The 27,028-nt window shown below is 32.5% G+C and overlaps 1 protein-coding gene across 9 annotated transcripts in view; it reads right to left on the reverse strand.

Moving 5' to 3' along the window:
* FOXP2 (forkhead box P2) overlaps positions 1-27,028 on the reverse strand; it is a 718,280-nt gene that overhangs the window by 598,986 nt on the left and 92,266 nt on the right. For all 9 annotated transcript variants that reach the window (XM_074268254.1, XM_074268259.1, XM_074268249.1 and 6 more), the window contains one exon: positions 11,345-11,502. The gene's annotated coding sequence lies outside the window, so the exon portion shown is untranslated. The remainder of the gene's footprint in view (positions 1-11,344; positions 11,503-27,028) is intronic.

Raw genomic sequence — 27,028 nt, forward strand, 5'->3', positions numbered from 1 at the left:
TATCTTCACATAACACAACTTGTTCAGCCATTCCCCAATTCCACCACAAAAAGAGCTGCTACAAACATTTTTGCACATGTGGGTCCTTTTCTCTTCTTTATGATTTCCTTGGGATACAGACCCAATAATGGCAGTTTTATAGCCCTTTTGGAATGATTGGATCATTTCACAGTTCTACCAACAATGCATTAGAGACCCAGTTTCCCCATATTCTCTCCAAAACTTATCATTTTCTTTTCCTGTCATCTTAGCCAATCTGAGAGGTGTGAAGTGGTACCTCAAAGTTGCTTCACTGTGCATTTCTCTAATCAATAGCCATTTGGAGCATTTTTTCATATAACTATAAATGGCTTTAATTTTATCTTCTGAAAACTGTTCATATTCTTTGACCATTTATCAATTGGGGAATGTCTTGTATTCTTATAAATCTGATACAGTTCTTTATATATTTTAAAAATGAAACCTTTATCAGAAGTACTGGCTGTAAAGACTTTTTCCCCAGCTTTGTACTTTCCTTTTAATCTTGTAATCAAAGTTGTCCATTTTGCCTTTCATAATGTTTGTTAGTTCTACTTTTATCATAAATTCCTCCCTTATCCAAAGATCTCATAGGCAAATTATCGTTTGTTCTCCTGATTGGTTTGTGGTATCATCCTTTATGTCCAAATCATGTATCCATTTTGCCCTTATTTTGGTATGAGGTGGGGCTAAAGTATTTAAGCTTCAAGCTTCAGTATTTGACATTCCATTAATTGACCAGAATTAATTTCTTTAAGTATTAGTCAATATGAACTTCTTGGTACCCAATGTATTCTCAAATCTTCTCCAATACCCACATATCAAAAGGATCAATTCTCCATTGCTCAGCTTTCTTAATATTCTAACTTTCACAGCCATATACTGCTACTGGAAAAAAAATCATAGCTTTATCTGTACACACCTTTGTGGGAAAGGTGATGTCTTAGCTTTTTAGTATGCTATCTAGATTTGTCATAACTTTCCTTCCAAGAGGCAGGTGCCTTAATTCATAACTGAAGTCACCATTAGCAAATTATAAAATCAGACACTACTTCCATTCTTCTTCAGTTGATAAAACCAGTTGCCAAGATCTTAGAATCTTGGGGGGGGGTTTACGTTAAGCTTCAAGCAACTTTTACCCTTTCTTCTTTCAGCCTGATCAGGAGGTTTCTTAATTTTTTCTCTCTTGCCATCAGAGGGATATTGTTTGAGATTTTTGATATTACTCCTAGCAGCCTTAATTCAGACTTCTGATTCATTCATTCTGGTATTTCACATGATGTACTTTGCACACAAGTTAATTTTGAAAAGTCACAATATATAGCCTTATTATACTCCCTTTCCAATCACAAACTAATCAACTATTCCATGTTCAATTCTGACTTACATATAGGAAACAAGTAAGATGATCTGGTACTCCTATCTCTTTGAGGACTTGCCACATTTTGTTGTCATCCACAACAAATCTATTTTCCTATGAACCTAAGTTAGCTGGATATGGTCAAACAGGAGATGAAAGATATCTAACTGGGAAGATATTTAACTGAACTTAAATGGCTGGGGGTATCTAAATTTAATTGAGGGGATCATTTCATATGCTACATAGGCAGAAATCCCATAAAAGATATGAAGTATTCCTCAAAAATCAATAAAAGAATATAAAAAACAGTACTGGGGCATAATCCTAAAAATGACCAAATTCTATCTATTTAAAGCCAAAGCAAAGAATTCAACAAAACAATAATCTAGTCTATGATCCCAATACTGATGCCAAAGAAGCCAAAGCTAATAAATTCTATAAAGATCTTTATCTTCTAGAAATAATGCCCCCCAAAAGATGTTACATTCAACATGGGGGATTAGAATGTTAAAGGAGGGAATCAAAAGATAATTGGAACAATAGACAAGTTTGGCCTTGGAGTATAAAATGAAACAGTGCAGAAATTAACAGTTTTATCAAGATACAATGTGGGTCAGAGCAAACACTATTTTTTTTTTTAGTTTGAAATGAATTTTGTTACCTGAAGTGTCCTGTGAACTCTGGCAAAGTCACAGTCTCTAGTTCCATACAAAGAGTGCTTACCGACAGAGCAAACACTATTTCAAAACCCCAAAAGGCAACTTGACACACAGACATAACTAGATAGTCAAGAGATAGCAGACTAATTACATACTTTGAAGCCAAAGGTGAAGAAGTTCTACACAATTATCACAAGACCTAAAGTTGACTGTAGTTCACATTATGAGCTTCTTATTGAAAAATTCATAATTAAATTGAAGAAAGTAGAGAAAACCATCAGATTATACTGGAATATCCTATACATCATCACTATAAAGATGAAGTAAAAATTATAATTTTAAGGTATTAGATCTAGTTCATAGAGTCCCTGAAGAATTATGGACAGCAGTTCATAATACTGTAGAGAAAGCAGCAAAAAACAACAATAAAAAAACATTTCAAAAACTGTTTTGTGGTCACACAAAATTCTATATCATTTCCAGAGAGATTCTGATGTAAAAGTTCAGAACAATAAGCGTGGAGACGAGACCACCACTGTCAACTCATTAGATTGTATGCTTTCCTACTGCAGGAGAAAAAGTGCTCATACTTTATAAAAGTAGTTTTTTATCTTTTTAATTGTTCAAATCTGCATTTGAACTATTTTATCATAACAAATATGACACTGAGAATGTAAATGTTAAATTTTTGCTTTCTCCTTGCTTTCCAACTTTTTCCATCATTCTTACTTTTAAGAATTATCTTGGATTTCAACCCTTACAATCACTGTGTGTCTCTCTCTCTCTCTCTCTCTCTCTCTCTCTCTCTCTCTCTCTCTCTCTCTCTCTCTCTCTCTCTCTCTCTCTCTCTCACACACACACACACACACACACACACACACACACACACACAGAGACTTCTAATTTCACAAAATATTGATTACAACATTCTATTATTTATATTTGATTGCTAAGTAAAAACTAAGTGAGAAATCTTATTTAAAATTATCATCTCACTCTTTCCTCCAGTCAACTCTACAGAACCAACAGAGTATGCATAATAAATTTCTAACAGAAATTCAGGTTATATTTTTGCTACATTTTCGAATAGCCATTTACTAAGTACTTATTTCTTTAAAAAAAAAGTTTAGAATGCTTAAAAATGTGTAACATAATACTTTCTCAGCAATATTTTGTTGCTTCTAATTATTTTAATATAAAGAATCTGCTTTATTTTTAAAGAAATACATCAATTAAAAAAATGACATTATATCCTACTATCTGTGAGCAGAATGCATTGCAAATAAGATGAGTCTACTATGAACACCTTATGAGTTCAAATTATTTCCTAAAACGTGTCTTAATTCAGATTCATTTTTTCCTATATTCAAGAAGAAGGTTTGTTTCCTCTCTTCTAGAAAACCCCTAAAGATTAACTCCTATGGTTAAGTGACAAAATAACTTGAATAAATTCTTCATTAATGACCAAAGATACTGAAATGAAATTATATTTGAAAGACGATGCTGTATTTTCTACTTGAAAGTCTAAACTAATATTCAAATTAAATTGTATTCTGTCCATTTATCATTTATTTTCTTGCTTGAATGCTTCAGAAGATCCTAATAACCTCATCTCTGGAGTCAAAAGACATGAAGAATCAAATCTAAAAAGACAGAATCTGCTTGAACAAACAGTTATGCAGCAAATTTTAAGGAAGGTGCTGGCAAACAATAAAGGGGCAAGTCAGCAAGAGACAATCCCTAAAAATAATAGCTTTAGAAAAATGGGAACTTTCAAAAAAATGTCAACCATACATCAGAATTTAGTGATTGAAAAAAATAATCACTGATGAGGAAAAAAAAAATGTAAGCTCGCAAGAAGATGATGGCATCAGGCATATAAGAGTAAATACGTTCATTTGGATTTCCATGCTCATTAAAGGTAGAAACTATTACTAATCTCATTTTCACTCTGACTTCCTAGTGAACAAAAAGGAGCCACTTGCGTGTTGGGTAACTGATTAATATGTCATACCCAAGTATGTACATACACGAAAGAACACATTAATTCATAACCAGCTGTCAAAGTATAGGTCCTCAAACTGGCTTAGAAATTTCATAATTTAGGAATCTCTAGTAATATCAGATTTATACAGTATAATCTACAAATTACAGAGAATAATTCTGAATTAGAAAGCATATTTCTATTCACCTTCAAAGGAAACAAGTTTAATTCATATTTAAATAATTTAAGTCAGGTATTTTACTGCATATCAACTGCTATCTCACATTTATTTGTGTTAAGAAATTTTATCTGTATTTATTCGCATTTATCTGTATTAAGAAGTAATCATTTTCTAAAAACTTACCAAGCATTTTTTGCATCACCAAAATATGTAGAATGATATTCAACTTTTTGATGACAGGATGGTCTACTCAAAGGGTGAATTATCTGACATTCATGACTAAACGAATAAGGAAGCCAGACAGTTAAAAGAACCATAAAATCTTGAAACAGAAAAAGACTTTCACTGACCTCAGAAAGTCACTTGAGAGTTTCTCCTACAATATCTACATCTACTAGTTCTACATGATGAAATTAAGTAAAATTAATTGTATCACACTTACTTTTAATTTAAAGTAATGTGCATTATATGATGAATTAGGGACTTTCTAAGAACTCAGTTCCTCATCAGCAAAATGAAGGGGTAGGCATACATGATCATACAATTATCATTCTATTTTTTAAGAAGACAAAGAACCATCTCCCAAAGACCTATAAACTGTCTGAATTATTCAAGATAAATTAAAAAATTTTATCCTTACAAAAAACTTAGGATGGTGCTCAAAATTTACTACTGAACAAATTATAGTAAAAAGTAATTATGAGTGCTAACACACACACACACATACACACACACACACATACACACACACACAGAAACCAGCACTAAGGAAGAAGGCCAATTTTATACTTCTTCCAATTTTATATCTGCCCTTTCCTTCATTACTTTTTCCACTTGCCTTTCCTAAATTCAAAGAAAGGACATTAGAGAACATCTAGTCTGAGCTTCTATCAATTTAAAACGAATAAGGCCAAAAGAGATAAAGTGATTTGCCCAGTCACTCAAGGTGATCTTGAGTCCATGTCATTAGCTCTACTTTGAGCTCTATATTGAGTCCATGTCTAGCTCTACTTTCTTTGCACAGGATATCTCCTATCCTCAAGCTGCATTCCCTTCTTTCTCTTACAATCTCTAATTTCCTTTAAAGCTCAGCCTAAGTAGTCATTCTAAGATCCTTCTCTTGAGAAAACTCCAGAAGCTGGTTTATTCATTCTATTTCTGTACTTGAGCTAGAAATCAGTAGCACAGATTTTAGAAAATGGAGATAGACAAACTCTCATCTGAAAAAATGGATTCTTTTTGGACCAAGAACTCTTAAGAAATCTAATATTACAGAAGCATTTGAAGTATCACCATTTGGGTTCAGGCTAATAGTATTTGAGAGGACTCAACAACCTCCAAGCTACCTGAAATAGACCTTGCAATGATGGAAGACATGAAACAACTTCCACAAGTCTATAATCTCAAACCAAAAACCATAAATACGTTAAGTTCCACCCATAATGTTCTAAAACTTTCTTTTTATATGGTAAAAGTACTTTTCCTGGTGAAGCATTTTTGTGTAGAAAGAATATGGTATATAGGCTTTTCCTTCTTTTCATTCACCTTGCAATTCAACATAAAAACGATGTCATCCATTCACAATTCTAAGGATAACATTCCTGGGGAGGAATTGATAATTGGTTCTTTAAATATCTACAGCAAAGCCCTAGTCTTTCTAATGCAGGAGGACCCAAAGTTGGTCTGAATAACTTCTGAAAGTATAGTCAATGACAGCCAACTTTTCATCTATAGAACTAGATTGCAGGGAATAAGGGGAATAATTATAATCTAAGTCAACTTTCATCAACATATTTATCAAACATTAAAAAAAATATGTTTTTATGTTGCATCTATCCCGCAGAATAAAAGTTCTTTGGGGACAATGGTTTTGAAAAATGCTATCTTGGAAGTGGCTATCTTCAGCGATGTGAGGATCCAACTCAGTTCCAATTGATCAGTGAGGAACAGAACTAGCTACACCCAGTGAAAGAACACTGGGAAATGAAACTGCTTGCATTTTTGTTTTTCTTCGTAGGATATTTTTACATTTCTACATCCGATTTTTCTTGTGCAACAAGAGAACTATATAAATATATACAGATATATTGTATTTAAGATATGCTTTAACATGTATGAGACTTCCTGCCATCTAGTGTAGGGGGTAGAGGAAAGGAAGGGAAAAGTTGGAACAGAAATGATTGCAAGGTCAATGTTGAAAAATTATCCATGCATATAATAGAAAGTTATAATAAAATAAATAAAGAAAAGAAAAAAAAATTCTCTTTTGGAATCCCTGGTATTTACAAAGCAGTACTAAATATCTGTTGAATTAATCCAGTCTGTATTTGCCTCCAGATCCTCCGTTGTCGAGTCCAGATGTGTTTCCATTGTAATATATTTCCAGACTCATCTTGCAAAGATATTTCTAAATCGATTCTCTTCATTGCTACTTCCTCAACTACAGACTATCAAAATAGCTCTGTTTTTGTAAAAGATTCAGGAGCAATAGCCTGTGTTAATAATCAATCAGATAAAGAGAAAGAATTTAGTGCACTTCACACTTATGACTCAACAGTGCAACACAGGAGCCAAAACCAAACAAAGACACACAAAATTCCTAAATAGATCACAGATTACATTATTAGAAGAATAGAACACAGGGAAATGGAAGTGATAGTTCAATTGTATTCTGATTTAATCCTCTTAGGACAGAACATGAAAAACACAAGTATATTCAAAGAAAGGCAACCAGAATGTGGAAAGTATCTGAAGCCAGGTTATATATACAAAGATGAGTTGAGGCACATGGATTCACATGGAAATGTTTTTTAAAATATATTTTAATTTAACTTAATTTATTGTAGGAAGTTTATTTTAATACATATTGCTTTATGAATTATGTTGGGAGAAAAAAATCAGAGCAAAGGGGAAAAACCTGGAAAGAGAAAAAAACAGAAAGAAGAAGTGAACATAGCATGTATTGATTTACATTCAATCATCATAGTTCTTTTTTCTGGATGCAGGTGGCATTTTCTGTCCAAAGTCTATTGGGATTGCTTTGGATCGCTGAAGCACTGAGAAGAGCCAAGTCTTTCATAGTTCATCATTGTACATTCTTGCTATTATTGTGTACAATGCATTCCTAGTTCTTCTGCTTGTTTCACTCAGCATCAGTTCATGTAAATCTTTCCAGAACTTTCTATAATCAGCTTATTCATCATTTTTATAGAAAAATAATATTTCTGTTACCTTCATAAACCACAACTTGTTCAGCCATTCTCTGATCAATGATCCACTCCTTTTCCAATTCTTTGCTAACACAAAAAGAGCTCCTACAAACATTTTTGCTCATATGGGTCTTTTTCCCTCCTTTTTGATTTCCTTGGGATACAGACCCTGTAATGACAGCTGGATCAAAGGGTATGCAAAGTTTTATAGCTCTTTGGGCATAGTTCCAGATTGCTCTCCAGAATGCTTTGATCATTTCACAACTCCACCAACAATGCACAGTCCAGTTTTCCTACATCCCCTCCAACATTTATCTTTTCTGTCATTTGAATATATTACTGTACATGTATAACCTATATCAGATTGCTTGCTGTCTTGGGAAAGATAGAGGGAAGAACAAGAGGAAGAAAAATTTAGAAATCAAAATCTTACAAATATGAATGATGTAAACTACATTTACATGTAATTGGAAAAAACAAAACTCCATTAAGTGAAAAAAATAAGTATTATGCCTTTAAATATGTGAAGGACTTTCATTTAGAAAAGAATGAGTAAGTGTTTTGTTTGTTCCTGAGGACAAAACTCACACTAAAGCTTAGTAGAAATTTAAGATAGTTAATATACATGGAAAAACTTTCTATCAATTAAAACTGTCCAAATATGGAATGGAAATACTAGTGGAGGCAAGGCTTTCAAGTAGGGTGAAATGAGCATTTGTCAAATATTATATATAAAATTATTATTTACTAACTTTCTTAAAGATCCCAACCAACTAAGAGGTTATCAAATCCTAAAACTCTTCATTTTTCTGAGACATGGATTTAGGGGATGGAAGGGATAATAGTAAAGTGCATGACAAGCAATCCATGTAGGGAAATCATAGTGTAGAAACAACTTCCACCAGTGTATATCAGAAATTCATCTATAACTTAAAGAATCTCTTGGAAGACTCAGAGATCAAGTAACTTGCCTTGCACATAACAAATATAGCTGGCACAGAATAAAATTTGAACCTTGCCTTGCTAATTCCAAAGACAGTCCTTTATCAACTGTACCTTCCTTTTTATCAATATAGCAGGATTAACTAGTTGCAATTTGATATAACTTTTCATTATATACTATTATTCATATATTCATCATATAATAATATACAATTAAATATACTATTATATATATTATATATACTGGAATATGTTAATATACATATACTAATATCCTAAATATACTAATATCCTATTAAAACATTTGAAAATATTAAAAAAACCACATGAGAAATCACAAAGTCAGCAAACTCATTCATAACAAGCTTTTTTGATACTTTCCAAAATATGTACACGATCCTTAAATCTTGTGCTTTTCTACCACACTTTTTTTTTGTACATCTAATAATCTCATTTTTGTCATTTTTCTTTTCCTTTTGAATGTTTCCTAGGGTGGCATCTGCTCTGTCTAAAATAGTGATGTGAAGTATATTACAATAATACAGGTATGTTAACAGGGAGCCTTGAAGTTAAAAAAAGCATTTTCCTAAGTCATTTCATAATAGGACTTTACAAGATATCATAATGGCACCAGTTATCCACTAGATTAAAACAGGAGTATCAAGCTCATGAAACAGCCCAAGTAATTGTGAAAACTATGTTGATTCAAAAGAAGATTAGAAACCATAATCAATGTGCTCACAATCTTTTAGGTATTCCTTCTCCAAACTGCAAAAAACAGCCAATAGCTACGATAGGCTCTCAAACTTAGTGAGCAGTATCAGAAGGTGATAAAGTATTTCATATATCTACAGGATAACCAACATTTTACCCATAAACTTTTTTTTTTCAAAAATGAGAAGAACATATTGAAATAAAAGACTTCAAGAAATGTTTCATCAAGATCGTTTGGTTTTGACTAAATTATTGGACTTATTAAAATATAAATTTATAGTCATTGAGAGTATAACAATAAATGAATAAAAGGCAGAAAGAAATATAGGATAGACTATCTGTCAAAAATCAGAAAGAACTGGATTCAAATTCTATCTTCTAGACCTACCAGCTATGTGAACCTAAGTTAAATTCTCAAAGCCTCTAGCAATTCCCAAAGAACATAAGCTTCAAAGGATTTACATATTTGCATTGGGAGATCCCTACAAAAATAAAATCACAAGTCCAGACACACATACAAATGTGTATATGTGCGTAAATATATGTATATAGATAGATATATAAGCATATATCTATCTATATACATATGTGTTTCATATATATGTACACATGCATGCAAATTATATACATACACATATACATATACATATATATGTATATTCCTGACATTATTTTTATCTGATATGTATAACTTTAAGATTATTTTATGAATATATATTTTTTGCTGACACATTTTTCTTATATTTAGATATAGAGTCTTAGAAAATAATTCTAAATACAAAGTATTATTAGTTCTTCATGACTCTGCTTATGTGATCAAGTAGTCAAATTTTATTTAGCAATATTAAGAAAATATCAGATCTTTCCTACATATAAGAATGAAAACATATTTAACTTTTTTCCTCTAACACACAAAGATGTCCAAGAAAAAAATTTTGTTTCCTCATTTAATTGATTTTACCTTTAACCTGGCTGTGAACTGAAAAATATATAATTTTAAAAGATTTTATTAAAAGTTCACCTGTGCTTCCAAGTCTTTTTTTTAAACCAAGAATTTATTTGAAAAGAATGTGATGCTATTCATAGAAAATTGCCATAATAATTTCTTACATTGGCAAAGACACTTACTTTCAAAATATTTAAATAAAAATTTATATTTTACTAAAGTACTAATTGAAATTTCTCACTATGGGAAGGAGATGAACTTTGATTCACAAAAATGATGAAAGCAGAGGATAAGCTTTTGCGGATCCAACAGACTGTAAAGACTTTATATATGGACTTTATCCAAGGGCTTACTTAGCTTAAATGCAATATAATAAACAACACAAGTTTGGTCACTAAGTGATGACTATTTGTCTTTTTTTATTTTTTTGCAATGACTAATGAAACATGACAAAGTTACAGTCTTTAATGTCTATACAAATTCTCATTGATGATAACATAGTTCTTTCTAAGTACTAAAATTTTCATTTTTTTATATACCTACAAAGATTTAGAGACAGAAGGGACCATAGAGGTCATCTAATACAATATTTTCAAGTTTTAGGGGATTCTTGTACATTGGAATAAATGGTTTTTGAGGCCTCTTTCAATTCTGAGATTTTGTGACCATTATTGGGATTATGACTACAATAGTTCTTCTCTCTATATAAATCTTAATATGACCTACCACCTTGTCTTAAAAAACGCAAGAGTATTTGTGCATATAAGAATTCTCACCAAAATTTGAAGTTTGATTTAAATACTTCATATGATTTTTTCAGTCTTATTCCAAAATAACAAATCCTTAAATTTTCTATTTTGCTAGCAGCTAGGGAAAATAAATCTAGCATTTGTTATTACAAAGTGATGCACTGAGTAGACATATGAAGAAAGAGTCATATTCTTGCATATACATGTATAGAAATAAAAATTCAACGCAGGATTACAGTATCTATAACTAGACATGATAAAGTCAGTAGATACTATCACTTCAAAATCTATATATTTTTATAAATGCAAATGAATGTTAAATCTTAAAGATTTTAATTTCAAAATACAACAAATGATGGTGCCTTGACTTGGTTAAGTGTTGAGTATAATAATACAAAGCCAGATTAAGATAGTTACTAAAAGAAATAGCAAACAATACAAATCCTTAGGAATCTCTTATCTTCTTAATTCCCTCCAAGGCTTTCGGAAAATTTAATTTCATTCTCTTCTATACTTCTCCAATATATTAAAAAAAATTCTGGAGTCTTATGGAAAAGGCAACATGCAGTTTAAATGACTTACATTAGTAGATGCAAAGAGGTCTCGTCTTCAATTCTTTCTTCAGAGGTACAGGTGCCTTGTTCTTTTCCCCCCCTTATTATACTCTTTTTTTTCCAGGTTTTTTTTTTCTGTTTCTCGTACAGATCAGGATGAAGAGTCGATGTATTTCTATATTTAATCTGGAGAAGGGAAAACATTGATATAGCATTATATGTGCCTTTTTCTTTAACTCTGTTGAAAGGTTTTTTAGCATCATTTTTTTTATCAGTGAAATGAATATTTGTTGGGTATTGATGCAGAGCAGTGAGTGCTCAATTGTGGTCAAAAATTTTTTTAATGAATTGAGTTAACAGTGAATATTTTTAAACCTTTTCCTACTGCCACCATATGTGTTCTAATGTAAGAACAGTAAACGCTTGCTAATGGCAGCAAAGGCTCATATGACCACAAAGAATGGAAAGAAAACAGGAGTTAAGAAAGTTCTGCTTATACAGACTTAAAAGGTCAAGATATAAAGCCAGAGGAAAAAACGATATTCCTGAATAGGAGTTATTAACTTTAGATTCAAAGATACTACCCCATCACAACCCCCAAGGAATTCATTAATTTGAATAGAGGGAAAGAATTATGTCTTTATATTCATTAACATCTAACTAAAATTTATCATTTCCTTAAATTATGATTAAAAATCAAACAAAAATTATTCTGAGAAAGATTCCACAGGCTTCATCAGCCTGCCAAAAGGGTCCATAATGAAAATAAATAAATAGATAAATTGAAGAAGTCCCTGCCCCAGAAGCATAATAAGAGAATCAAAAGGCAAAAGGGAACAAATAAGTTTTAGAGGAAGGTTCAGGTTCAGGTTCAGAGGAAGTAAAATGACTGGAAAGGTAGAAGGTCAGGAATCCATAACAAAAAGGAAGGTCAGAATTATATCTTGGAGCTAGATCAATTTGGAATGATGCTCAAGTTGAATGTATAAATATTCCTTTGGGTGACTGAGAGACACTGGTTGAATTGAGATGGCAGGTTCTTATAAACATCAACAATATGAATTCTATAAGCACTATGGATAATAACAAGGGTTTGAGTAGATGCAGATTAATCAAGATTCTTAGATAAGAAAGATAAGATAAAATAATGTGGCAAAGAGAAGGTTGGTAAACTATCTGGATTAGGGAAATACTCCTTAGAAAGAGACAGTCTGAGAAAAGGAGGGACCACTGAATAATGGTAGAGAGCAGGATGTGAGAATGGCAGTAGGAAAGAAGTATGAAGTCTCCTCCTTCTGGCCCTATGAGTCAGTGATGCATGAATACACAAATAGCCAGGTGTAAAGCGAAATCTGGTACTGAATGAATAATTATCAAACTCGAGATTCAAAGATGGAACTTTTATATCTCCATCACTACTTAGCTTTGTGACTTTAGGCAAGTTATAGATCTTCATTTTCTTCATCTATTAAGAAGATTGGATAAGATCACTCCTAAGGTCTTTCTAACTCTAACTTTCTATGAAATTTGATGTGATATGTTAAGGACAATTCGAGATTTCTTAGTGTCAGGAAATGGATGGAATATTAAAAAGTTAGAGAATAAAGAAGAAATTTTTAACAATAGAGCATTCCATAAGATTCAACGGAAGAATCAGGCAAAAAATAGAAATTAGCTAAGACAAATAATAAAAAAAAAAAATAGAAGGGAGAAATGATTTTCATATGGGCATTCGTTTTGAACTAAGGAAATAGGAAGATGAATTTTATTAAGTAAAGGACCTATCAAGTGCACAAAAGCTTTAGTGTTCGGCTCCCAAAGTCTTCTGGTAAACTTATGAGTTTAAATGAGCTCACATTTGTCATTAAGGAATAGATTTTTTTTTACACATGGCTAGAAAGTGTTTAAAACTGGATTTGAATTCAAGACTTCCTGATTCCAAGTTCAGTGCTTTATCCACTAAACCTATCTAATCAGTATAAATGACCTAAGAGTTTCCAACTCATTCTATGTTTATATAGACATTTTTAAAGAAATAATTTTTTTGTTATGGAATATTATTGTTCTGTAAGAAATGACCAGCAGGATGAATACAGTGAGGCTTGGAAAGACTTACATGAACTGATGCTGAGTGAAACGAGCAGAACTAGGAGATCATTATACACTTCAACAACAATACTGTATGAGGATGTATTCTGATGGAAGTGGATATCTTTGACAAAGAGAAAATCTAATTCAGTTCCAATTGATCAATGATGGACAGAACCAGTGACACCCAGAGAAGGAACACTGAAAAATGAATGTGGACTACTTTCATTTTTGTTTTTCTTCCCAGGTTATTTTTACCTTCTGAATCCAATTCGTCTTGTACAACAAGAGAACTGTACGGTTCTGCACACATATATTGTATCTAGGATATACTATAACATATTTAACATGTATAAGACTGCCTGCCACCTAGGGGAGGGGATGAAGGGAGAGAAGAGAAAAGTCGGAATAGAAGTAAGTGCAAGGGATAATGTTGTAAAAAATTATCCAGGCATATATTGTTAATAAAAAGTAATAATAAAAAGAAAGAAAATGAAACAAAAAACAAATGTTGAAAATTTTTATATACTATTTGGAAAAAAATACTATTGAAATTTTAAAATTTTATCAGAATGTTGATATTATTGAATAAATTATTCTTATTCTACTTAAAAAAATAAAAATATTTTTAAATCATAAAATACTAAAATAGGTTTTAAAATGAGATATATGAGATTTAAAAAAAACTACAGATCTTTGATATTTTGGGAAATGAAACATACTAAAGAGATCATGATACACAATACAGAAAGTTTTTTTTTTTTTTTTAACAGCTCTATCACTGAAATATTCTCTATTATAACAGCTCTACAAAAATCTAACAGAAGTCTACCCTACACAAGTACACATGTACATTTGGGAATCATCATCTGCTCCACAAAAATATGGGCACTCGTTTGTTAACAAGAGAATCATTTCTAGCATACAAGACTTTTTTTGTCCAAAATGCCTACATTTTCATGGTTGCTATCTGTAATTGAGGGAAATCTTCCAATGAGCCACACCTAGGTTCATCACTTTTCTGATCTTTGAAACTCATTCTGGTTCCCTATGGACAGATACCCAGTACACTGAACATGAAACATTTTTAAGCCAAAAAATTGGAATAAACTACAGCTCTTTTTGGACATATTCAACTCTTGCAAACAGTCTTTTCTGACACTTTTAATGCCAGCTATCTTGTAGAAATTGAAAATTATATACTAGATTTAAAAAAATATATGTTGAAGTGGAAATTAAAGAGGAAAATAAATATAAAAGCAATAAACAAGTTTAAAAAAGTTTATTAGTTTTAGACCTAGGAAAAGTAGACTATGGAAACCAAAACAGAGAAAAGTACAGTGTGAATTCTTTGAATCTAATTTTTACCTTTGTGAATAACTTATACAAAATTCCTTCTAGTTTTTAACTAAGAAAGCACTACTTATAATCAGATCAGTTTGATTTAATTCAATGTACTTCAATTTAAAAAAATCTCTATTAAGCATTCACCACCCACTAGATATTGGGAATATTACGAGGAAATACTTCCAACAATTAAATTTAATTCAATATTTATTAAATATCCGCTGTGTGTATGGTACCTACAGCTCAGTTAAAAAAAAAAAAAAAAAAAAAAGGGTGGGGTAAAGAGGGACCAGGACCAGTAACTACCTTAAAATCAATCCCTTGGCTAAAGTAGTCTACATTGTACAGGACTATGGTCCCTACCTTCAAAATATTTATTATCTAATTTACCAGATAAGATATGTATGCAAATAATTATATGAAAATCAGAGTATTTCAAGTGCATAAGAAACTTACCAAGAGATACATAAACAACTCAAGAAGATATAAGGCATGAGGTGTTGAACAGAATTAGGAAGACTTTGGAAGAGGTGATGCAGACGATTTCAGAGAAAAAAAAATGTTGGTGGTGAATATTATAGAAATAGTATTATAAAGTCCTAAACTATGAAGGCAGAGGATATGGTTAAAGAATAGGGAGCATTCTAAAGAATGAGTGAAGCAGAATAAAGAAAGTGTAAGAAAAGAATGAAAAGGTAAGTTAGAACCACATTATAGAGGGCTTTGAATACCAATATCAACAGCATATAGCTTATTCATTTGACAAAAGGGAGTTACTGAAGGATTGATAGGTTATGTATTAGATATACACATTACAGAAATCACTCTACAAGTGTGAAGGGTAGACCGGAATATGTAAAGGCAAGACTACATAGGAGACCTTTATAACTGTCCAAATGAGAAATAATAACTGCCTGAACCAGGGTAGTAGCAGTAGAAAAGGAGGCTAAGAGATAAGAAACACCTTGGAGATAAGAGTGATATTTTTCAACTGAGAGGGCCACCAAAGAGTAGCAAAGTAGGAAAGATAGTTTGAAGAAGATAATGAATTAATGTGGGGACAGATTGACTTTGAAGATTGGAATCTTGAGGAAGTTGTCTAATAGGTAACAGGAATAATGAAATGGTAATTAACAGATCTGCAATATGAGGATCATTTAAATATAAATGATAATTTAATTCATGGGAGATATTGTAGTAATTACAGAGTTAAGTGACTCCAACCAGGGTGACACAGGTAGCAAGTATCTGATGCCTGATTTGAACTCAAGAAGATGAGTCTTACTGACTTTAAAACCAGCATTTTATCCTATACACTGTCCAGCACCCAAATTACAAAGGAAGAGAGTATAAAGAGAGAAGATAGACAAATACATTACATTTAGAGGACAGTCACATTTTAGGAGCAAGAGGTAGAAGAATTTGAAGGGGACAAAAATGATCAGGCAAGAAGAGAGAAAATTGGGGAAGACATTAAGGATCATACCATTTCAAATAGAAAGGCAGTCTCTGGGGCAGGCAGTTCAAAAGAGCTCATTATAAAATAAGATTTCAGGATTTCAAAACTGTAAAATCTCACCTCATTTTGACTTAATTTATAATAAATTTAATCTTGTAAATCAACGTTATCAACATTTACCTTCTCTATTCATGTTTTCATTTAGCTGTTGAAGTAAATATGATTCCATTTTGATTTCCAGAAAACAGAAATATGTTTGCTATATTTTGGGTCAGTGCAGATCAATGTACATTCCTTCAGGGAAACCTTTTGAACTGACAGAAGATGAGTGATTGACATCAGTAACAAACACTTTTTGTTGTCGTGGATTGACATGTCATTTATAGAAAAACTTATGCTAATTAATGCTATCCATACTTACCAGATATGTCAAAGGAATATTTCAAATACTTTATAGCTATAGGTTGATAAGATATGCAGATTGCATATAGATAAGAATATGAATCCCTCATGAAAAGAAATGTAGCAATCCTATATGCAACTGATAAAATGACAAGAACTTTCTATTGACATATACTTATATGACTGCATCTTAAGTATCATTATAAAGCTAATGAAAATTATGAAGGGGAGGCAAGAACACATTTTCAAGTTAAGAAAAAAATCCAGACTAAAAGCATATCCCCTCAGGAATTGTTATGAAGGCATGACTAGTAAAGCAGTACATAAGGGAGATAGATCTTCATATTCCCTGCAGACTAGAAGGCTGATCAAAATTATGTAGTATAATTGTCTTTCCATTCAGTTTTTCAAGGTAAGGATTTAAGTGCTATTACTAGTACTGATCACTAATATAGATTGCCTGCCCATTGAAAGGAGAGAACTGTTACACTTTCACAATAGTTTATTTCAAATTCAGTAAAATATACTCAACAATCATGAGTTAACATGAAGCTCTTTCATAGATGCCAAGAATTAATTCAGTGAAAGCAAAAAATCAATGAGACTTTTTCTCTATAAGACTACGGCATGAAATAAATATCTGAAAGGAGGGCGAGAATATTAAGAGTTACTACTGTTATGGTAGAAACATGAAATGCTTCACATTTTACTAAACCTCTTCTAAGTGGAGATTAAATTGTTTGATATCAGATAAGTTTATTGACTATCATAAAAAGAAAATATCCTGTAAAATATATACATAACCTTCAGTAAGAATAAGAACTAAAAGTACAGGATCAAAAACAAACTACCAATCAGTCTCCAATATCCTAAGGCCACGGTAGCACTAAGAATTTAAAACAATAACAATTAATAGTCATTCTTATTTATTTAAAAAAAGAAACAAGAAGAAAAAACTCTTACCATCTTCTGGGTCTGGTCCTGTTTTTTCAATTTTCAATGGTTATTTTGAAATAAAAATTTTTTTTTTCGATTCATTCACTAACTCTGAGAATCATCCATAATTTAAAATTAGCTATCTGGATGGGGGTTTGGGAAAAAGTCATATTTGAAAATGAGAATTTGTTTGTTTGTTTTTTTAAAGGCATCAATGAAACAAAACAAAACAAAAATCACAGGAGCACTCTGTTGTTTTCTCTATTAGCTGCATAAGGATGTGGTCTAGTTAAAAGGAGAAGTATTTCTATTTCAACATAATGAAGCTGTTAGCTGACTTGGTGGGCAAAGCACTGTCTATGTAGTTAAGATGATCAAAGTTCACAACTTGTTCTAGAGGCTTCCTAGAAATGTGACTTTGGGTAAAACAATCTGTATCAGTTTCCTCACCTACAAAAATGAATGTAACAGCAACTATCTCATATGGTTGTAGAAAAGATCACATGGGATAATATACGTAAAGTACTTTTGCAAACATGGAAACAATATATAAATGTTGGTTTTATTATAGAATGAGTGGTAAGGTAGATGGGCAAGGAGAAAGCATAGGGGATGGAATAAGATGTGAAACATGACCTTATGAAATGATCCAAGGATAGAGGCTCTTGATTATAGCCATTTGTGTCAGAGGTGGAACGTGTGACTCCTGATCTTTCTGACTCTGAGACTTACTCTCTAACCACTAATATCCATTAGCCAAGGTTACTCCCCAAAAGAAATTTGAACATTATCAGAAAAGAATCAATAAAAAGAAACCTGTATAGAAAAATTTAACATATGTATTTATGTATACACACATATCTGCTTCTAATGGTAGCCATCTTTAAGGTAAGGGAGAGAGCAGGAAAGAAAAAAAAAAAAAAAATCCACATGAAAATTGTTTTATATATTTAAAAAGCCAGCAAGGTTGGTGAATAATTTCAGCAAAGGGACAATCTGAAAATGCTAATAAGGAAAGAGATGTATGGTGTCTAAGACCCACAAAGAAAACACTTTCCTCAAAACAGTTTCCAATGACACTACAGAAATAAGACAAACTCACAAAATAACTAACAAAAGAATTCTGAAATAAAGAAAATGAGGTACAAAAAAGACAAATAAGATGTATACTCCTCTTGAATCACAAGTAAATCAAGAAGCTGGGACAAAAAAGAGGAAGAGAAGCAGAAAAAGGAGATGACTCTTAGTACTTTTCCTAAATCGTTTTCTTTCAAATTTCCTAGGAAGTAAAGTACAGTGCAACCCAATGTTTCAGCAATCTTTGTCCAGCAAAAGTACAATACAGACGGAGGTCTAGATATCTTTTTCAATACATTCTCAATACAGCATTGAGGAAGTGCTGCTTCTTTCAAATAGGCTTAGTTTAGTCAATTTTCAACATTTACTTATTTAACTTTCAGGACTTTTAGCATTCCTGGGATTTTATTTCCTCATTTTCACTTTCACTTTGGAAATCATGCAGCTAACTATAGTAGAGAAAAAATAAGAGGCTCATGTGACCTACACAAATTTGTGGAGTGGCAGATGATACCCTACTTGACACTTCACTGATCTTGTTCACCCTACAATAGTAAAAGCAAAGAGTTCCTGAGGCATTCATAATATATGTTGATTGCCCTTAAAATTCAAGTTTTGTGCTGCAATTATGCCCCTAAAGTATAGTACAAGTTCCTTGGGCTCTAAGCTCAAGCATGTAAAATCTGTGATGTGGATTTTTGAGAAAATAAAAGTGTCAGATAAACTCTGTGCAGAAATGTCTGCAGTGGGCCTTCAGCTGGAGTTTGACTCATTATATACACAAAAAAGAGGGAAAGTATTTATGAAAGTGTTGGGTGACTTTCTTTCATAAAGGGCTAAAGTAATTTTCCAAAAGTGTGATGAGGGAACTAAAAAAAATGGAAAAGAAGCTAAATTTGTGGGTAAATGAGATGGTCACTCCCAGGTGAAGGCCAGAACTCCCACAAGGCATGTGCTTTTCATCCAGGAACAATTCAACCACTAAGCCAAAAGGGAGATTAGAGATGGCAGGTTGCCTCTTTCCCTTTTTTTACCTCAGGGTTCCTTCTGACATCTCAGCTCTTGCCCCTCTCACTTCTGGGTTATCTCTCCCCTTCCTTGTTTTTTATAGAATATTTCATGGTTACTGTGTTAGAAACAGTGTATATTATCAGAATTAATGTTTTGTTATAAAGAATTGTATGCAGAAAAGTGTATTTTCAGAAATCTCTAGAGAAAAATTACAGATTTTGGTCTCAGGACCAAATTTCCCATAGGCTCAATGTAACAACCTTCACAACTTTTACTTTCTTACTGTTTTCTTGGAATATTACCCACATGATAGTTGAAGACTGAGTGCATGTATATATCTACAAGAAAACAAATATGGGGCATACACACATAAATGTAACGTTTGTTTCAAGTACTTGGGTTTGTGTATAAATGAGTACACCTTAATGATATCCTACAAAAAAATTATTTCAAATTATAGGACTTTAGCCCAATAGATTCCAAAGATGTTTCCAGGACATGTGTCTTAAGCTATTTCTGTCAGAAAAGTGGGTTTTTTTTAAAATTTTTTTAAATGAATGTTACAACAACATAAATACTACAGATGTGAAATTGGGGAGAGAAAAGCCTACAGTAACAGCTAAATTATTGAAAGAGACAATAGGAGTTCAAAGATCATTTCTAATATAAAAGCTAGCTAAGTGACCAAATGAGATAATACAAGTAAAACATAGATAAAACCATAAAGCATTCTATAAATACTATTGTTTGTTTTTCTAAAATTATGTTGTCTTATTCTGCTCAACTTTTTCTTTTTAATATGTTCAGATAGAAATCATCTAAGGACAGGTAGATACCCTGCTATTATTCCTTTATAGTTAATGTTCCCTATACTACTGTGTAGGTGGATAAAAAGAATGATTCTGTAATTGAATAAGAGCTCTGAGATGTTAGCTTATCTTCTGAAGATTCACTAAAATCATCTTCAGGATAACTCCAGTAGAGCACAGAAAATAACAGAGATGACATGTAACTAGTCCATTTTCATATATTTTTAATTTTTCCACTAGGTCTCTATATTTTGAAACCTTTTTATTCTAAGTAGTTTGGGGATTATAAGTATTTAATATGGTGACCATCTATCAAGCACACTTTGATAGTTAAATGGATCTGTGATTTCACTGATGAGGATACTCTCTCAAATGATACAGATTAAAAACAATACTATTCGTATAAACACCATTTCATCCTTTGTGATGCTGGTTCATATTTTCCTATAAATCCTGCAGAGATTTTATCCATTGTGTTGGGGAATCCCCACTAAAGATCCACACTGTGTGTTTAACTATGGACTACTTAAGGCTATCCTCTTATAGAAAAAATTTTACATGACTAGACATTCTTTTTTAATCATAACATTATAATCTGATAAAACTATTTACACCATTTCTCATATTAAAAAATGAGTAAAGCTGGCATTAGTTCTTGCCTCATAGTTTGACCTTAGAGTAAGAATCAAATGAGACAATACAAGTATCAATATATTTGCTAAACGTACAGTGATCCATAACTGTCACTTATTATCACCAAATCATTTTTATAATCAACTAATAATAAGCACAGTAGAATCTGTGAATAAGCTAAGATTATTCTTGGACAAAAATTATAGAAATAAGAACAGACAGCAGAGTAAGTAATTATTGGTATTTGTTAGGAAAGTATCAGGGAAGTATCAAGAATGAGTGTGAAGATGAGAATGAGGAAAGGCTATATTATAAAGAGATTGGAGATAACTAAGTACTGTGTACAAAGACACAACCCAAAAGTCTGTAAATTGAAGATTCAATTTAGGATGAACTTAAAAGGATAGATTTGAACAATCCAACTTTCTGAATGGTAGGGAACCAAATTTTTAAGTTTGGAGAGATGACAAGGAGGGAGAAAAAAGAAAGTGCAAGATTTACTACAATACAATACAACGATATCTTCCTACTTTGGGATTGAGAATCAATTCTTCAATATGCTCATTTTTTATGTCACATACAACAAAGCCATCCACTGTGTATTAGGATTTGTCCTGCTACTCATTCAAGTCTTTTGTAGAACATGAGGGACAGTGATGAAAGAGTCCAAATGGAGAGATAACACTATCAGTGATAGAGGAAAAGTTTATTAAAGAAAACTCTACAGATCTTTTTTTTTTTTCCATTTTGTTTATAAATAACAGTTCCAGAAATGGTTTCTGCATCCATTTCTTCACATTTTCCTTTGTCCAGTCCAACACTATTGATACCATCTCTTGAATACTACTATATTTAAAAGATTTAGAACTGGAAGGAATTTAATCAACCAATCTTCTCATCTTATATAAATGAAAAGATCACAAAGACACTAAATGTAAGAGTAAGGATTCAAATCCTCTGATTTTAAATCTGATGTTCATCATGTGGTTGTCAGATGTTTGATTCTTTACCACCTTGAAAGGTGGATCTTTCAAATTTATTCTTTTAATTTCATCTTAAATTGAATTTTCAATTCACAAACTTTAGGATTATATCTTTATACATATACTTGGTAGTCTCCAAACTCTTTATAATGTAACCTTTTCTCCTTTTCATCCTCACAGTCATATTTTTGATACTCCCTTAACACATTAGCTATTACAAATGCTTTTCACTATGTTCTCCTCATATCTGATTTCTACCTTATTTTGCTGTTATTACTGTTCAGTCCTTTCACTTGTGTCTAACTCTTTGTGATACCTTTGGGGGTTTTCTTAGCAAAGGTATTTAAATGGTTTGTCTTTTCCTTCTCAGGCTCATTTTACAGATGAGGAAACAAATAAGCAGAGGAAAGTGACTTGTCACAGAGTTGCTAAGGTCAAATTTGAACTCAGGTCCTCTTGCCTCTGGCTTTTAATCCACTGTTTCATCTACCTAAACAGCATAAAATGCCCTAGAGTTTCCAATTCCTGCTATGTTTATATAGACTGTCATATGTTTTTATAAATAAAAATGCTTTTTAAATTCATACATGATTTATACTTATGTGAACCTATTCTTACCTCTCTATGCATGCTAATGATTGTTTCACAAAAGGAATTGAAGTTCAAGATAGGGAAAAACTGTTGAACTAGTGTCATTAGGATTGTTACAGACATAGAGGACTCTAGACTGGCACATTTTTTATGTCCCAGGGGAAGATGGAGCTGGTAGAGCTCTCAATAAATTTGAATCCAGAGGAAAACAAGCACAGTTGTGTTTTTAATGTTTGATTAAACTAAGAAATAATTTTGAAATTTTTTTTAAATTTCAAAGATATCTTTTAAATTTTTGTTACTATATTTTAGGTTTATATGCTTTGTATTGATCTCTTGTCTTATTTCACAGGTATTTCTGGGGAAGGAGAAAGAACATGCTCTACCCTCTTGCCTATCTTCTCTGCTGACTCCCCCCCCCCCCAAAAAAAAAGAACAATATCAACCAATGAGACCACATCTAAAAATGTATATAACCTTCTGCCTAGAAGTTCTCCATATACATACAAAAGGAAGAGAAAAAAATTCTCCAAATAAATTTTCCATAATTAAATATTTTTTACATATTGATAAAGCCAATATTTGGTCACTAGTTTCTAAACACAAACACAACAGAAAACTGTTCTCATATTTCCAACTAAATTTATTCACATAGTATAACTGCCCCTTTTCCCTTCCATATCTACTCTGTTGCCAAAGCCTGTTCATTTTGCCTTCCTACTATCAGTATGCCTCTTAGTCTCCTAAGGAGCACTGTTACCACTATGATATAGGCCCACATCACTTTATACTGTAGCCTACTGGCTTAGTTTGCCTGTCACTAGAATATCCCCACCCTAGTCTATCCTCTACTCAGTTGCCAAAGTGATCCTCTTAAAGCTCATATCTGACCATGCCATTCCCTTATTCAATAAATTCCAGTGGTTCCCTATTTCTTCCAGAACCAAAGATAAAATTTTGTTAGGTTTTCCAAGGCCTTCATAACCTGTTCTTCCCCTTTCCAATATTCTTAGCACTTATTCCTCCTCCAATATCTATTCTGCAATTCCAAAATTCCTTGCCACTCCATGAACTTGTCACTCAATTTCCAGGCTGTCAATTTCTCAGCCACTCATGTATCTCTCTCATCTCATTTCTACTGTCTGCCTTTCTTCAAGTTCCAGTAAACATTTCAACTTCTATAGGATCCCTCTTCTTTCTAGTTCCCTCATTACCTCCAATTGATCTAGTATGTAGCTTATGTGTACATGGTGGTTTATATTTTTGCCTCCCCTATTAGATAGTCAGCTCCTTTAAACCATGACTATCTTTTCTGCCTTTCTTTATAACTCCTGCAGGCAAGTGATAGATGCTCAATAAATGTTTATTGACTGACTGGATGATTGTAGTGTAGAATCACAGCAAAAGGAAAACAGAATCATCACAACTTTAAATTGCATTAAGGAAAACAATGCTTCCTTGGAGAGAGAGGAATACCTTTCATTCATGACCTTCAGTAGAGATGAGCAGAATATCTCTTCATAACACAGATAGAGAGAGATGGAATCTCCAAAGCCTTTCTGCCTTAACTCATCCAGAGTCTCTCACTAGTAGATAGTGGAGCCTTGAGGAAAACTCTGTGATGCAGACTTTTAAGTTTTAGTTTTCAAAGCCCCCTAAGGCCATTATCAGCCTATTTTAAATGTAATATAAAAATAAATCACCATAAATCAAGTTCACGAGCACATTTTTTAAAACATCATTTGCCTCAGTTTCCAAGCAAGTTCTTTACTTTCAATAACAAATCTAAGTGTAATTAGAAAACAATGGTATCTATTATGCATACCTGTCCATTATATTTCATATCCCAAATTTTTTTGATTGAGTAGTCTACATTTTAACAACTGAAGTAGGTCAAATAAGGATATCAAATACTGGAACTAATAATTTTAACCAACATGAATAAATGAATTCAAACTTAAAGAAGATCTACTTATTTCTCCCCATCATTTCTGGCTAGCTACTTGTATATTAACTCTTATACAAAAGGAAAAAAAAAAAATCTTACAGCAAACATGCAAAGGAGTGGGGGGGAAATACCTTATCTGCCCAGCTCTGACAATTCAGTTTCGACAACAGTATTTCCTAAATGTGCCCTATTCACGGCTGGATATGTAATTACCTTCGGTTCATAGTCTAGACATTAATGCTTTGGTAGTATTTAAGACTCCTTGTAACGTGCTTGCTTCTTTAAGGAAGCAAGGCTAAATCTTGACCAGATAAATTAGCAAAGAATGCAATAAAAGCTACAATAAAAGAACTTTATCCTACAAACCTTCAAGTTGCTGCTAAATGAGATTTCTTTGAAATGCAGATCAGTTGAACTAGATTAGTGAATTTTAGCTCCTGTCAACATCATAACAAAATACAAATACAATTGTTCACTGGCCTTATCTCCCAGCTTCCATCTGCTGCCTTGTTATTTACTTTCCTTGATTTACTATGCAGATCTAAATAAGGCACATCAAGGAGGGCTTACAACACAATGGCTGCTTAAGCTTTACATCAAGGTATTTGAAACTGAAGCCCTGAAAGGGCTGCCATCAAAGACATATCTCTAATGAACTTCCATATCAGAGAAGGTTTGGTATTTAATACTGCTGTGAAAAGAAAAAAGCTACAAATCAGAATGGCCTATGAAAGAAAATGCCTGCAAATCTTGATGAGATTAGCACCTACCAGAATTAATATCCCAATAAAAATGAAGTCTGGTATCTTGAAGAGTTAACTTCCAACCTTTGGAAAAAAGGATGCAGTGTCAAGAGCAGGAAAAATCATTTGACAAGGTTAAAAGGTCAGGAGAGAATTCTTTATTCCACCCCTACCCCCCAAAAAGGCTGCAAAAAAAAATTTTTTTTTTTTGCTTCTAGCCCTATCAAGTCACTGTCAAGAACCACATTTTAAAATAATTAACCCAATTAACAGATTTGCAGCATTATTTAACCATATGAATTTTACAGATTTTTAAAAGAAAAATTAGCAACAACTTCACAGTGAAACAACTTAATCTAAAATGACAGCATCCAACATTTGTTCATCAATTCTACTATGTCTCTTTTCTACCCCATGGCAATCTATGGCAGTGCAGAGTAAAATCTTCTGTCAGCCTTCAAATCCTAGGGTCCCATTTTCATTATATGCCACTTCCCTACTCAAAAACTACAATAAAATGGGGGGAAAAAAGAGTTTTTATTTCCCCCTTCCCTAATTACAGGCATTCATTTTAATTTCTAATACATTAAATGTGCAGTTGGTAATAATATAAAACCTGAAACATAAAAGTTTTCAGCAGATTGCCATCTGAAGTATAATTGCATTGCTATTTGACAATTTCTTCACTATAAGCAGTGAGGTCTATAAACAAATCATACTTTTTTTTTTTTTTTCCCTTAAGAAAGCATTTCAATCATTTATGTCCTTCTATAGCAAGTGAAGATCCCACAAGCATGTTCTGTACTGTGGATCAATCAGCTCCAAACCAAAGTAGACATGTTGTAGACTCCAGTGCCTGGAAATCATGCTGCAGGCTCACCAGATGATGAAAACTGAGGTATGCAGTGTATGGTAGCCCCACATGGCATTCGTTAGCTTCTGGGCATGTCAAACTTCACAACTACCCTACAGTCAATGACAGCAAACACCTTCCCTGTTCTTCTTGCCTCTAAACATAAACTTGCCTCTCTACCCTCCTTCCAAATTACAGGCAGTCTTCCAGAAACAAAGGCCCCAAACAGAAGCAACATCCCATGACTACACAACAGAAATCACAGTTGTCTTTTTTACTGGATTTCATTTCATGTAGGCTATGCTCCAGACTTATTTACAACCACCAGAGACCATTACCTTTTCCAGTTTAATGAAATGACAAAATAACCGATTTGCATATGCAAAAGCAGGTGTTGGAACAGGTTTGACTACTCTTGACCTAAAGCATGTAAAAGAGGTTTATCAGCAACAGCTGTCCCAAAGGTATTGAGGCTCTGATGGGCAGTCAAAACTCTCTCCTACTGTACCATCTGTCCTGCTGTGTGTTCAAAATGACAATCCAAATTAAAGCTGGTCGAAGGATCTCATATAAGTAATTCTTTCCACATCTTCATCCATATGTTGAAATCCCAAGATGCACAAGTACTAGAGTTATTATAAATAACAATTCTATATGAAAAACTTTTTTTGTCATCTCTCCTAGGAAAAAGTTAACTAGACTATACTAGTTTATTCTAATGACTGTTATAAAGCAAATCATTTCAACATTCAGAAATAGACAAAAGAAAAAGCATTACAGCAATTTTGAAACAGTGAACAATAGATTATTCTTTTCATAAGATTAAGGTTCT

This window comes from Sminthopsis crassicaudata, chromosome 5 (genome assembly GCF_048593235.1).
Source record: "Sminthopsis crassicaudata isolate SCR6 chromosome 5, ASM4859323v1, whole genome shotgun sequence".
Lineage (NCBI taxonomy): Eukaryota > Metazoa > Chordata > Mammalia > Dasyuromorphia > Dasyuridae > Sminthopsis > Sminthopsis crassicaudata.